The following is a 13551-nucleotide window of genomic DNA, read 5'->3' on the forward strand; positions in this document are numbered from 1 at the left end:
CATGTCTGGCTCCAATTTCAGCAGTCTTTTGCGACAGTTTGTGCCCGTCAAGCAGGCGTTTTGCCCTCAAGGCGTTCAATGGGAAAAAGGGCTGTCGCGTCGTCCATATTTTTTACAGTCATTGGTCTAAACTGCCAAACTGCAGGACACTTTGAAGCGCGACTCAACAGCGATGTCTTAAGCGAAAGTCTTATTTGTTTTATTTCGGCTAGAATATAAGCAGTTTTGAATTTTTTATGAACCATTTTAGGGACAAAATTATCAGCCCCTTTAAGCTATATTTTTTCTTGATAATCTACAGAACAAACCACTGTAATACAATAACTTGCCTAATTCCCCTAACCTGCCTAGTTAACTAAATTAACCTAGTTAAGCCTTTAAATGTCACTTTAAGCTGTATAGAAGTGTCTTAAAAATATCGAATAAAATATTATTTACAGTCATCATGGCAAAGATAAAATAAATCAGTTATTAGAAATGAGTTATTAAAATGATTATGTTTAGAAATGTGTTGAACAAATCTTCTCTCCCTTAAACAGAAATTGGGGAAAAAATAAACAAGCGGTCTAATAATTTAGGGGGGCTAATAATTCTGACTTCAACTGTATGTCCTCACGATTTCTTGCTTCAAATAAGATCAGACGATCGCGACTGCTGTAGTTTTTCCAGTTGTGATATTTTTGGTATTTATCTTCAGTAAATCACTGAAGGCATATATTAAGTTATCATAATGATCTAATGTGGCAATAAGGTCATAATATTGTGCATTTAACACTGTGGCCATACTCATCAATGTAAACCTGTCATTTTACCTGTCAGCTTGCGGTTTAGGGCTCTACCGTAATACGCAGTGTATGAGCGACCGCTAAATACCTGCGGCTGGAATAACCGCTCTTTCTGACTGGCTTGACCGCCGTCAAAATTCTCTTTTTTTACTACTTCGTCATAATTTGCTTCACCTTTGCAGGGATGGATTTTAATGCAGGGATTTGGATTTTTTCGGGTCTCGCCGGGTTCGGGCAAAGATCTTCAGCTCTAATGCAGACCTCTCGTTCATATTAACCACGTCTCCCTTCTGTTCAGTCTAAACTGCCAAACTGCAGGACACTTTGAAGCGCGACTCGTCACGTCACGTCTCCCTGTCCCTCTCTCCCTGTCCCTCTCACCCTCTCCCCCTCCCTCTCCCTCTATCTCTCTCCTCCACACTGTCCCGTGATGACAACCACACACACGTTTTTTAGGCATTAAATAAAGGATATTTAATACTTTATGACGGTATAACGGTATTGAAACTGACACCGTTGCTATTTTTAGATCCCGCGGTATACCATAATACCGTATTATCGCCCAAGCCTAACCTTGACCTTTGCTTTCAGGAACTTTGATGTGGAGGCTGAAGTATGAGAAGGAGCGCTATCCTGCTAAAGAAATTGCCCTCTCCTGTGGTTTGTAATGTAATGGGCAGCACAAATGTCTTGATACCTCAGGTTGTTGATGTTGCCATCCACTCTGCAAATTTCTCTCACGCCCCTATAGCAAATGTAACCCCAAACCATGATTTTTCCTTCACCAAACTTGACTGATTTCTGTGAGAATACTGAGTCCATGCGGGTTTCAGTAGGTTTTCTGCAGAACTTGTGATGATTGGAATGCAGTTCAACAGATGATTCATCAGACAAATCTACCTTCTGCCACTTTTCCAAATGATCAACTAGAAGTCAAGTTATTATATGTTGCTCTTACAAGTGGGACAAGACTTTTTTTAGGTAGTGTACACAGTCCAGATTGAGTTTTTTTTTTCTTTCTGTTGAACACCAAGGAAGATATACTGAAGAAAAGTCGTCTACTTCCATGGTATTTTTTGTTTCTATTATGGATGTGGATGGCAGCTGAATTAATGCATTCTTGTTTTATGTTCAACAGAAGAAAACATTCAAAAAAAGTTTAGAACCACTTAAGGGTGAGTAAATAATGAGGAAACACATTTTGAGACGAACTGTCCCTTTAAAGAGTAAAAAAATGATTTCTTTTTTTAAAGAATTCTGAAAAAAATTGTCAGAAATGCAAAATATAAGCTCAGAATTGAAAACTCACAGAAAAAAGAATTGCAATATACACAGATAACAGTTTCAAATCCAATAACTACCCACCGATTTCTCTTTATCTCTCATTCTACTCTTAACCCTGGATTTATATTTTTTTAGGATTTAACTCATCACTATTACGCATTTGCTGTGTGATTGCAAAAATAAAACCTAAAAAGAAAGCTACATATTTTTATTTAGTTCTCAAATAAGAGAAAAGGTCAGAATTTGTATCTCCTACTTCAGACAATCTCCTTAGAACGTTATTGAGGTAAATCATTAAACATAAAACATAATTCTTGATTTTTATTTTTTTTTTGGGTGGCGGGTGGGGGTAACTTAATTGTTTTATGTTCAATCTATTTAATAAGTTACCTTAATCAATTTGTGTTGGGCCAACATGAAGGAATTGTTTGTACTAAACTGTTTTGAATAGACATCTAATAGACATCTAAACATAGACAGCTTGGCCAAGCTAAAACAAGGCCAAGCTGTCAAGGCCTAAACTAGACTAGTCGTCAGACAGATTAGACAGACTTTATATGTGTAGTAATTTATTTCTGTTTATTGGATGACTACACTGTAAAATAAAATTACAATTTTAAGCTGAATCAAATTAAACTTTGAGTCCTTTGAACTTAAATCATGTTAAAAAGATTTAATACAGCTTGCGTAACTTATAAAATTAAGTTACACAGTAAAAAATAAATCCGTAAAATTTACGGTAAAAAAAAAAATGCAGCTGTGATTACACCGTTAAAAATATGGTACAAACCATAAGTAATTTCTCAGTTTTACTGTAAACTACTGTATTTTATTAATTTATAGAGGTAATATGTCTGTATTTTGAATTACCTACATCTACACATCTTGTTACACAGATATACACATTAACACAGCCACATGCAGGTGGTGATGAGAAGGTTACACAATGAACCAATGCTCATTACAAACAAATTTTCCCACAAGCAGAAAAGTGAATCAGTGTATAGAAGGTGCTCAGTGTCATTCACAGAGCTATTAAACATCAGTATGGTAACACGCATAAAATTAAAGTCATGAAATAAACATTTATCAACATAAGATGTAACATAAATCTCTAATGTCCATAAATGATGAGAAAACAACTAAAAAGATCCATAGTAATGTCAACAAAAAGCATAAAGTGATGTGCCATGCAGGGAATTCTGGGAAAGTCCATTTACAGTTATTCGCCGTATACATTAAGGAAACATACTTTTAACCAGGTTATGGATTTTTACTGTAGCATTTTTACATTTTAATCATTGAAATCACAGCCATTTTTTTACAGAGTAGAACATGATTAACTTGGTTTAATAAATTACAATTAACTAAAACATATGCTATCATGACTAATTGTTCATATAATTATTTACAGTGTAGGCATACAGTATTCTTAAACGTCTATTAGATGTTTACTGACAGCCTAAATTTAGCCTTGTTTTAGCCAAGATGACTTATGTTTAGACGTCTATAAGACATCGTTTAGAAACAAAAAATGCTTGCTGGGGAAACGCAGCATTTTTATAGTGTAGTGGACCTGTAGTTTTATTGTACATATTTGGTTTAGATAATTTTTTTGTTTGTAAAATTGTTTGAAATTAGGCTGGGCAATAAAGGAGCTGGTCAAAAACTTTGAGTCCATTGAACTTAAATCATGTTAAACTGATTTAAAACGGCTTGCATAACTTAGAAAATTAAGTTACACAGTAAAAAATAAATCCGTAAAATTTACGGTAAAAAAAAAATGCAGCTGTGATTATCAGTATTTCACTGTTAAAAATATGGTACAAACCATAAGTAATTTCTCAGTTTTACTGTAGACTACCGTATTTCATTAATTTATAGAGGTAATATGTCTGTATTTTGAATTACCTACATCTACACATCTTGTTACACAGATATACACATTAACACAGCCACATGCAGGTGGTGATGAGAAGGTTACACAATGAACCAATGCTCATTACAAACAAATTTTCCCACAAGCAGAAAAGTGAATCAGTGTATAGAAGGTGCTCAGTGTCATTCACAGAGCTACTAAACATCAGTATGGTAACACGCATAAAATTAAAGTAATGAAATAAACATTTATCAACATAAGATGTAACATAAATCTCTAATGTCCATAAATGATGAGAAAACAACTAAAAAGATCCATAGTAATGTCAACAAAAAGCATAAAGTTATGTGCCTTGCAGGGAATTCTGGGAAAGTTAATTTACAGTTATTCGCCGTATACATTAAGGAAACATACTTTTAACCAGGTTAGGGATTTTTACTGTAGCATTTTTACAGTATTTTAATTATTGAAATCACAGCCATTTTTTTACAGAGTAGAACATGATTAACTTGGTTTACTAAATTACAATTAACTAAAACATATGCTATCATGACTAATTGTTCATATAATTATTTACAGTGTAGGCATACAGTATTCTTAAACGTCTATTAGATTTTTACTGACAGCCTAAATTTAGCCTTGTTTTAGCCAAGATGACTTATGTTTAGATGTCTATAAGACATCGTTTAGAAACAAAAAATGCTTGCTGGGGAAACGCAGCATTTTTATAGTGTAGTGGACCTGTAGTTTTATTGTACATGTTTGGTTTAGATAATTTTTTTGTTTGTAAAATTGTTTGAAATTAGGCTGGGCAATAAAGGAGCTGGTCAAAAACTTTGAGTCCATTGAACTTAAATCATGTTAAACTGATTTAAAACGGCTTGCATAACTTAGAAAATTAAGTTACACAGTAAAAAATAAATCCGTAAAATTTACGGTAAAAAAAAAAAATGCAGCTGTGATTACCAGTATTTCACTGTTAAAAATATGGTACAAACCATAAGTAATTTCTCAGTTTTACTGTAGACTACCGTATTTCATTAATTTATAGAGGTAATATGTCTGTATTTTGAATTACCTACATCTACACATCTTGTTACACAGATATACACGTTAACACAGCCACATGCAGGTGGTGATGAGAAGGTTACACAATGAACCAATGCTCATTACAAACAAATTTTCCCACAAGCAGAAAAGTGAATCAGTGTATAGAAGGTGCTCAGTGTCATTCACAGAGCTACTAAACATCAGTATGGTAACACGCATAAAATTAAAGTAATGAAATAAACATTTATCAACATAAGATGTAACATAAATCTCTAATGTCCATAAATGATGAGAAAACAACTAAAAAAGATCCATAGTAATGTCAACAAAAAGCATAAAGTTATGTGCCTTGCAGGGAATTCTGGGAAAGTTAATTTACAGTTATTCGCCGTATACATTAAGGAAACATACTTTTAACCAGGTTACGGATTTTTACTGTAGCATTTTTACAGTATTTTAATCATTGAAATCACAGCCATTTTTTTACAGAGTAGAACATGATTAACTTGGTTTAATAAATTACAATTAACTAAAACATATGCTATCATGACTAATTGTTCATAATATTATTTGCAGTGTAGGCATACAGTATTCTTAGACGTCTATTAGATTTTTACTGACAGCCTAAATTGAGCTTTGTTTTAGCCAAGATGACTTATGTTTAGACGTCTATAAGACATCGTTTAGACACAAAAAATGCTTGCTGAGGAAACGCAGCATTTTTATAGTGTAGTGGACCTGTAGTTTTATTGTACATGTTTGGTTTAGATAATTTTTTTGTTTGTAAAATTGTTTGAAATTAGGCTGGGCAATAAAGGAGCTGGTCAACAGCTGACATCCTATGCAATATAATGATGAGGTGCAATAAATAACCAAATTCAGCGTGTTGAATTTCAGCTTAAAGAAAGACATCAAACATGTCGAGACAAATGTGCCTTGAGCTCCTCCAAGGCTTTTGCTTTCCATTAATTTGAACATTCTTTAAGGATTTTTACAGCTGAAAAACCAAACACCCAAATCCAACTTCTAGGATTTATATAATGTAACAATGGTTTGTGTTGTTTGGATACAAAAGGTGCTCTTAGGTTTTGAACTTTACTCAAAATGGTTTGATATCAAATACAGCATCTCCATTTAGTTTTTTTTTGACAATATACACTCACCGGCCACATTATTAGGTACACCAGGTTGGACCCACTTTTGCTGTCAAAATTGCCCTAATCCTTCATGGCATCGATTCAACAAGGTACTGCAAATATTCCTCAGAGCTTTTGGTCCATACTGACATGATAGAATCACGCAGTTGCTAAAGCTTTGTCGGCTGCTCATCCATGATGCAAGTCTCCCATTCCACCATATCCCAAGGTGCTCTATTGGATTGAGTTCTAATGACTGTGGAGGCCATTTGAGTATTTGAACATTTTTTCCCAATCTTTTAAGGTCCAATTTTGGTGAGCCTGTGCGAATTTTTTGTTTCCTGTTCTTAACTGACAGGACTGGTCCCCAGTGTGGTCTTCTGCTGCTGTAGCCCATCCACTTCAAGATTTCGATATGTTGTGTGTTCAGAAACGCTCTTCTGCATGCCTCCATTGCAACAAATAGTTATTTGAGTTACTGTAGCTTTTCTATCAGCTCAAACCAGTCTTACCAATCTCCTCTGACATCAACAAGGCATTTGAGCCCACAGAACTGCTGCTTACTGCTTATATTTTCTTTTACGGATCATTCTCTGTAAACCCTAGAGATGGTTGTGCTTGAAAATCCCAGTAGATCAGCAGCTTCTAAAATATTCAGACCAGCAAATTTGGCAACAACAACCATACCACATTCAAAGTCACTCAAATCACCTTTCATCTCCATTCTGGTGCTTGGTTTGAATTGAACTGCAACAGATAGTGCTGACCATTTCTGCATGCCTATATGCATTGAGTTGCTGCCATGTGATTGGCTAATTAGAAATTTGATTAACGAGCAGTTAGACAGGTGTACCTAATGAAGTGGCAGGTGTTTGTGTTTGTGTGTGCATATATATATATATATATATATATATATATATATATATATATATATATATATATATATATACATCACTTGGATGTTATTATTGGTGTATCTTTTAACAGGCTATATTTTTTATGTGTGAAGTAAATAATTGAATTATATTAGTTTACGGTAACTATCCGACATGCATGAACTAGTGTAAATTATGTTTGACATCCTTTCATTTAAACGAACCAAAGACATTGTTAAATTTAAGGGAATGTTTTTGTGATGATAAAAAATGTATTAAAGTGTGTTTTTATTTTGTACAACTGGGTGTTATTGTGTGATACTATGACTTATACATTAAATTTAAATGGAGGATATTTTAGATAAGTCTAAAACTAGATGGAAGCAGAATTTGGGGAGTGCACTGGAAAATTACCTGTGGGGTCAGTTACCTCAACTTTGAACTCCAGATTTAGACTAATTCAGTTTAATTTCTTACACCAGCTTTATTACACACCATCCAGATTACACACATTTAAAAACAGCATTTCTCCCCTATGCTTTAGTTTTAGCTTTAGGTCTAGAAGAGAAAACATTTTTGCATTCTATGTGGCTATGCCCTAAAGGGAAAGTGTTATGGATACAAGTATGCAAAATCATATCACAGGTTCATGGAATTGATTTTCCTTTTGATCAAGAGATATGTTTATTGGGCAGTTATACAAATTCTAACCTCCACCATAATCGTGCTATTAAGCTCACTGAAATGTTATTGACAACAGCTGAAATATGCATTGCTTTGAAATGGAAAACAGACGTACCAACTGGACAGTGGATCTAAGAAGCTTGCAACTGTACATCATTGGAGAAGATCACATACTATTTCAGGAAAGGGTGAATTATTTCAAAAAGATTTGGAATCCATTTTGCACCACATGATTTGATAAAATAGTTTTTACCCTATTGGTTTATATTGTATCTCCTTCCCCTTTACTTATTTAGTTTTATATACTGTTTATGTTTTACTTTAGTTTGTTTGTTGATTAGTTTCGTTATTTTATATTGTTGACTTTTGAAAAATCGAAATAAAAAAATATAATTAAAAATGTTGGATTTTTTAACAGTGATCTAATTAACATCTGTAAAATAAACAAATTTGGTAATTTGTATGAATTTGTATTCATACAAAAAAAGCATTATTTTGAAAGAATCCATACATAATTGGCCAGATCATAACCAAAATGTACGTATGAATGAGATAAGAAAGCCACCAACCTAATTATAAATCACTGTGATATACGACGTTAAATTCAAATATGTATAATTAAAATGTACAATGTTTATTTTGCTAGCGCATCATTTTTGTTATGCCGCAGTCACACTAGAGTTTGAGCATGCGAAATTCTGTTTTACGGAGCTACAAAAAGGGCCGGAATTAAACAAGATGTAAAAGCGAGCGATTGGTCCATATTTAAAATTTCTTTCCAGAAAGGTCATGTTTTGATCCTGATTTGGTCTCATGCAGTCAAGTGATGCGATTTTGCAGGACAGAGTTCACCAAGCTTGAACTTTTTAACGCAGTGAACTGCGAAACTTGACGCACAAACTTGCGTTTCCGGTCTGCCGTATTCGGTGCATATGAATGGAAGCCTATGTGGAGAAAAGTCCAGTATGACCGCAGCTTTATTCATTAGGTGAACAATTAATCCGTGCAAGTCAATGGTATAATCTTCAATAAAATTCTGAGCATGTGCTTCTGTGTTTGGAGTGGCGATCCTTCACTGTTTACGGCTTCAGCCACAATATTCTTAACCGCGCCCCCTTACCATTGGTTTTGCTATCCGCTTGTTAAGTCGTGACATATGGAATACTCTTTCCAGGTTCGAGCTCATACAAAGTGAAGTTTAGTTATAAACTAATTTCGAGAGGAGCATGTGCTCATGATTTACCCAGCTGGTCCACATTAACTAATTATGATCCTCCAATCGAAGGATCCCAAATCACTATATATATCCTCATTTCCTTTCTACAACTATCTTCGTCTGGAAAAAAGCTTCCTACTTCTAAAAAGCTTTAGCTCTAAAAGCTTTTACAGCATTGCACTTTTTAGCCCATCAATATGGAAATAACCAACAATATCTACAACTGCAACCAGAGCCCTGCTCTCCCTGAGACTTCAGCCACTGCAATGAAGCCAAACTCTCACCGCTCTTAGCGGTTCACCTGTGGTAACGTAGTATGCTTTAAGGGGAAACTTCTCTCTTTAAGGAGAAACTACTCTCCAACAAGATTAAACATTTCTTATGTCTTTAGAAAAGCAAGACTTTCATAAATAAAAAATTATTTAAACCATTTTAAAGACACAAACACTATGGACTTAACGTCCTCCTATAATCTGTAAACAAGCAGAGATTATAACAAACCAAATAAACCCACCTTTCAAGCTTGCTGTCTGTTCACAGGTCCATAACATTTTAACAGCCTGGCTGATTGCACTGCAAGGATCAAAGCAATCCAATCCAATAAAAACTTTAGTCCACAACATGTTTACATGTTGATAAACATGCATGGATACACTGCTGTCATCCAAACTTGTTGCTGGAGTGCTTTCAGTACAGTAGTATCTTTCAGACAAAAACACTTGTATTATAGTCTAACAAAATGGCTGCCGACCTTTTGATTGACACTTCATTGAGCCAATAGCTGAAAAGAGAAGTGTCACCATCCAAGAGCTGTCAGAACATGAGATGGTCCCGCCCTCTCTTACGATAGTTATGAACAGACTTGGTTGCAAAGACTTTGTGAATGAATTGGGCCAATTATGCTTCTGAATTCATTCATGTTAAGATTCCAAATGTAATGTTATTTAATCAATCAGATTAAAGTAAAGCCCATAGTAAAAATTTAATTGACACAGTTTAATAAGTATGTTCAAGTGCAAATTAAATGACAACATCATTTTAGAAATTAAATAAATAAATAAATTAAATAACTAACATAAATAAATAAATAAACATACATATAAGTAAACAAACCCTGCCACTTCCAATAGCTATTTAACTTCTAACATAAAATTACCCACCTAATGACAATAAGCATCACATCGATCATAGAAGTCCGATCGTAATATGTCACAGGAATTTAAACTTATCACTTCACCTACTCCACTTCAAAGAGGTATTTTTAAAGATCACCAGCCAAGCCATGCTCAATATCCTTGGCCCTCCACTATCCTGGGGGGGAATGAACGTCTACCAAAACACTATCTGTCTGTCGATTCCTCACCTCGCTAGAGAACTGCGTTCTCTCCACTAATTTTTTCTGATTTTCTCATTTCAGGTCTAACCTATGGATTCCACCCGGGCACCTCAGCTCTCCCTTCCTATCCTAATATTCAGTCAGCTTTTGCTGATTGAACCAGAAATTGTGGATCATCTTATTTAAAAAGAGATCGACAACCACTTTATGTTTGACCATTCTCTGCCCCACCACTCAAGGTTTCACGCATTTGTCCCATAAGCAGTGCAACTCGCAAATTCTCCATCACTGGCTTCTTTCTAACAATCGCAGAATCCCCCACCTTATCCAACTTTAGATGATATTCTAATCACCCCCCCACATTGCCTCCAGCCAAACACCTAGAGATCACCAAAAGGTTTTCGCCAATCTAGGTATTCTGCTCGCAGAATGCTGGACCCAATACATTTATCGAATTTCTAGGCATCAACTTCGATTTGCTCAAATTCCGAGCTTCTCTTCCTAAAGAGAAAATTGGCTGAATAATTTCTCTTTCTCTTGTATTATAAGAAAGAGACTTGAGTTAAACACATACTGTTATCTATCCTTGGCCACCTAAAATTCACAGTGCAAATTTACCTCAAACTTGCCTACTCCAGCTCCCTACCACAAGTCACGATTTAAAAGGAACAATTTCTCTCTCAAAACCCACCCACAATGAACTCCGCTTATGGATTGCTTCCTTAAGCTATGGAACGGCTGTTCCTTCTGCAGAGATTGTTCGCACCCCCCATTAGATATTTGTCATTTACTGGTGCTACCCCCATCAGTTGGGTTCCAAGGGTACTCAGAGGCCACTGGTTGCCACCACATGGCCCCCTCAATATATTTCCACTCTAGAAACCATTGTTCATCAGCTTTCTTCAAACTGTACCCAAAAGTCGCTGCCGCCATACTATGGGGAGACGAATGGTCCACCTCTAGGATTCTCATTCATTGTGTTGAGGAAGAAACAATATAATGCATAGACAAAGGCGTTCCTACTCTCTAAGCTTTAATGCTACTTTTAAGATGTCTTATTTGACATTAGTCAATTTATCATGTCTGCATAATATGTGCCAGGTTGCTAAACCAAATCACTGACTCTCTCTCATTTTCTTTCCAGAAACTTTGGTCACTGGCTACAGAAGTGGACCCCAACTCAACGCCTGTCCATCCCTTTCCACAAATGACGTTACCTTAAGCCACCCCCATTATAACCTCCACCAAACTCCATGTCACTTACCATTAAAGTAGTAGCCTTCAGACCCTTCAGTCACACATCACAGCATGAATCATTCAAACTCAACCCTCACTCCAACCCACCATAGCAGATCTAATTTTGTGTGATGAGGAAAGAAAGGGTTTCCTCGTCCTGCAAAGTAAGATAGATCTATTGACAAGAACATTTCATTTACATCTTCAACATTCCTGCCCTCACCCACCCAGTCCAAACTCTCTAGTATACCTACACTCGAGGATTAAGAAACAAACCCCCTAGCCCCCCTTTTTACTGATGACGCTAATCGTCCAGTATCACATCTCTGGTTCCAGAAACACCTCAAAGTTGTCCACCTCTCAGGATTTCCTCCCGAACCAATCTCCAGCCATTCATTCAGAATTGGCATTATTTAAAGGCTTTCCCAGCACCAGATCCAGACCCTCGGTCATTGGTTCTCTGAAGCCTTTCAAATCCTACATTCGCCTCAGTCTTTTCATCTCAAAGAACCCAAGTTGTTTCTTTCAAACCTCTCAGCCCAATCTTTGCCACCCCTTTATTCTCAAGCCAAAACCATCTATCTGTCCATCCCTAGCAAACCCCCTCACGGCTCAGACTCCCGCTGGAGTAAATATGAGCCTCAGCTCTCGCAGAGCTTAACATGACCCTCTTTCTGTTCCCCCTGCCAGCATTGAGTTTCTCTGCTGTTTCCTCCTAGTTCTTTACTCCCTGCCTTTGACTCTCATGTAATCTCCTTGCTACATCAGCATTACCCTAAGCCCAGATTTCGCAGGGGACAACATGAGCTTTGGCTCTGACAAGAGCCTACCCTATCACCCTCTCCTTTCTGTTCCCCCTGCCAGCATTGAGTTCCTCTGCTGTTTCCTCCTAGTTCTTTACTCCCTGCCTTTGACTCATGTAATCTCCTTGCTACATCAGCATCACCCTAAGCTCAGATTTCGCAGGGGTCAACATGAGCTTTGGCTCTGACAAGAGCCTACCCTATTACCCTCTCCTTTCTGTTCCCCCTGCCAGCGTCGAGTAATTCCGCTGTTCCCTCCTAGCTCTTTACCCCTTGCCTTTGGCTCTCTAGTAACCTCCTTGCTCCATCTGCATCACCCAAGCTCAGACTCTCGCAAGGGTCAACACGAGTTTCGGCTCTCGCAAGAGCCTCACCTTTCACCCTCTCCTTTCTGTTCCTCCTGCCAGTGTTGAATGCTTCCACTGTTCCCTCCTAGCTCTTTACCCCTCGCCTTTGGCTCTCTTGTTACCACCTTGCTCAATCTGCTTCAAGCTCAGACTCCTGTAGGGGTCAACACAAGTTTCGGCTCTCCCAAGAGCCTCCCCTTTCACCCTTTCTTTTCTGTTATCCCTGCCAGTGTTTCCTCCTTGCTCTTCACTCCTTGCCTTTGGCCCTCCCATAACCTCCTTGCTCTATCTGCATCACCCTAAGCTCAGACTCCTGCAGGGGTCAACGCAAGCTGTGGCTCTCGTAAGAACCTCACCTATCAACCTCTCCTTTCTGTATCCCCTGCCAGCGATAAGCGCTTCTGCTGTTTCCTCTTAACTCTTAGCTCTTAACTCCTTGCCTTGACTCTCAACTAACCTCTTTGCTCCATCTTAGCATCACCCTAAGCTCAGACCCCCACAGGGGTCAACACGAGCTTCGGCTCTCGCAAGAGCCTCCCCTATCACCCTCACCTTCCTGTTTCCACTGCCAGAAATGAGTGCTTATGCTGCATCATTTTATTTATTCTGTATTGTCATTCATCAGTATCTACATTTTGTTTAATCTGTATAGTAGTTCATTAGCATTACATGTTATCATATTCTGTATTTTGCATAGTAATCTCGTTACCTCCAACAGCTCTCCCCTTTTTCTTTCCCCCCTGTCAGCGTTGTATGCTCCCTCTGCTTTAGTATCTTATTGCATAATTTGTATATTCTGTATAATAATTGTTGGATATTTGTGTTTCTTACAGCTGCTCTCCCCCCTTTGTCCTGCCCTGCAGCATCAAGCACCTTTGCAGCTCCAATTAATTTATTCTGCATAATGGTTTACTGTTATA

The sequence above is a fragment of the Danio rerio genome, chromosome 15 (assembly GCF_049306965.1).
Source record: "Danio rerio strain Tuebingen ecotype United States chromosome 15, GRCz12tu, whole genome shotgun sequence".
NCBI lineage: Eukaryota > Metazoa > Chordata > Actinopteri > Cypriniformes > Danionidae > Danio > Danio rerio.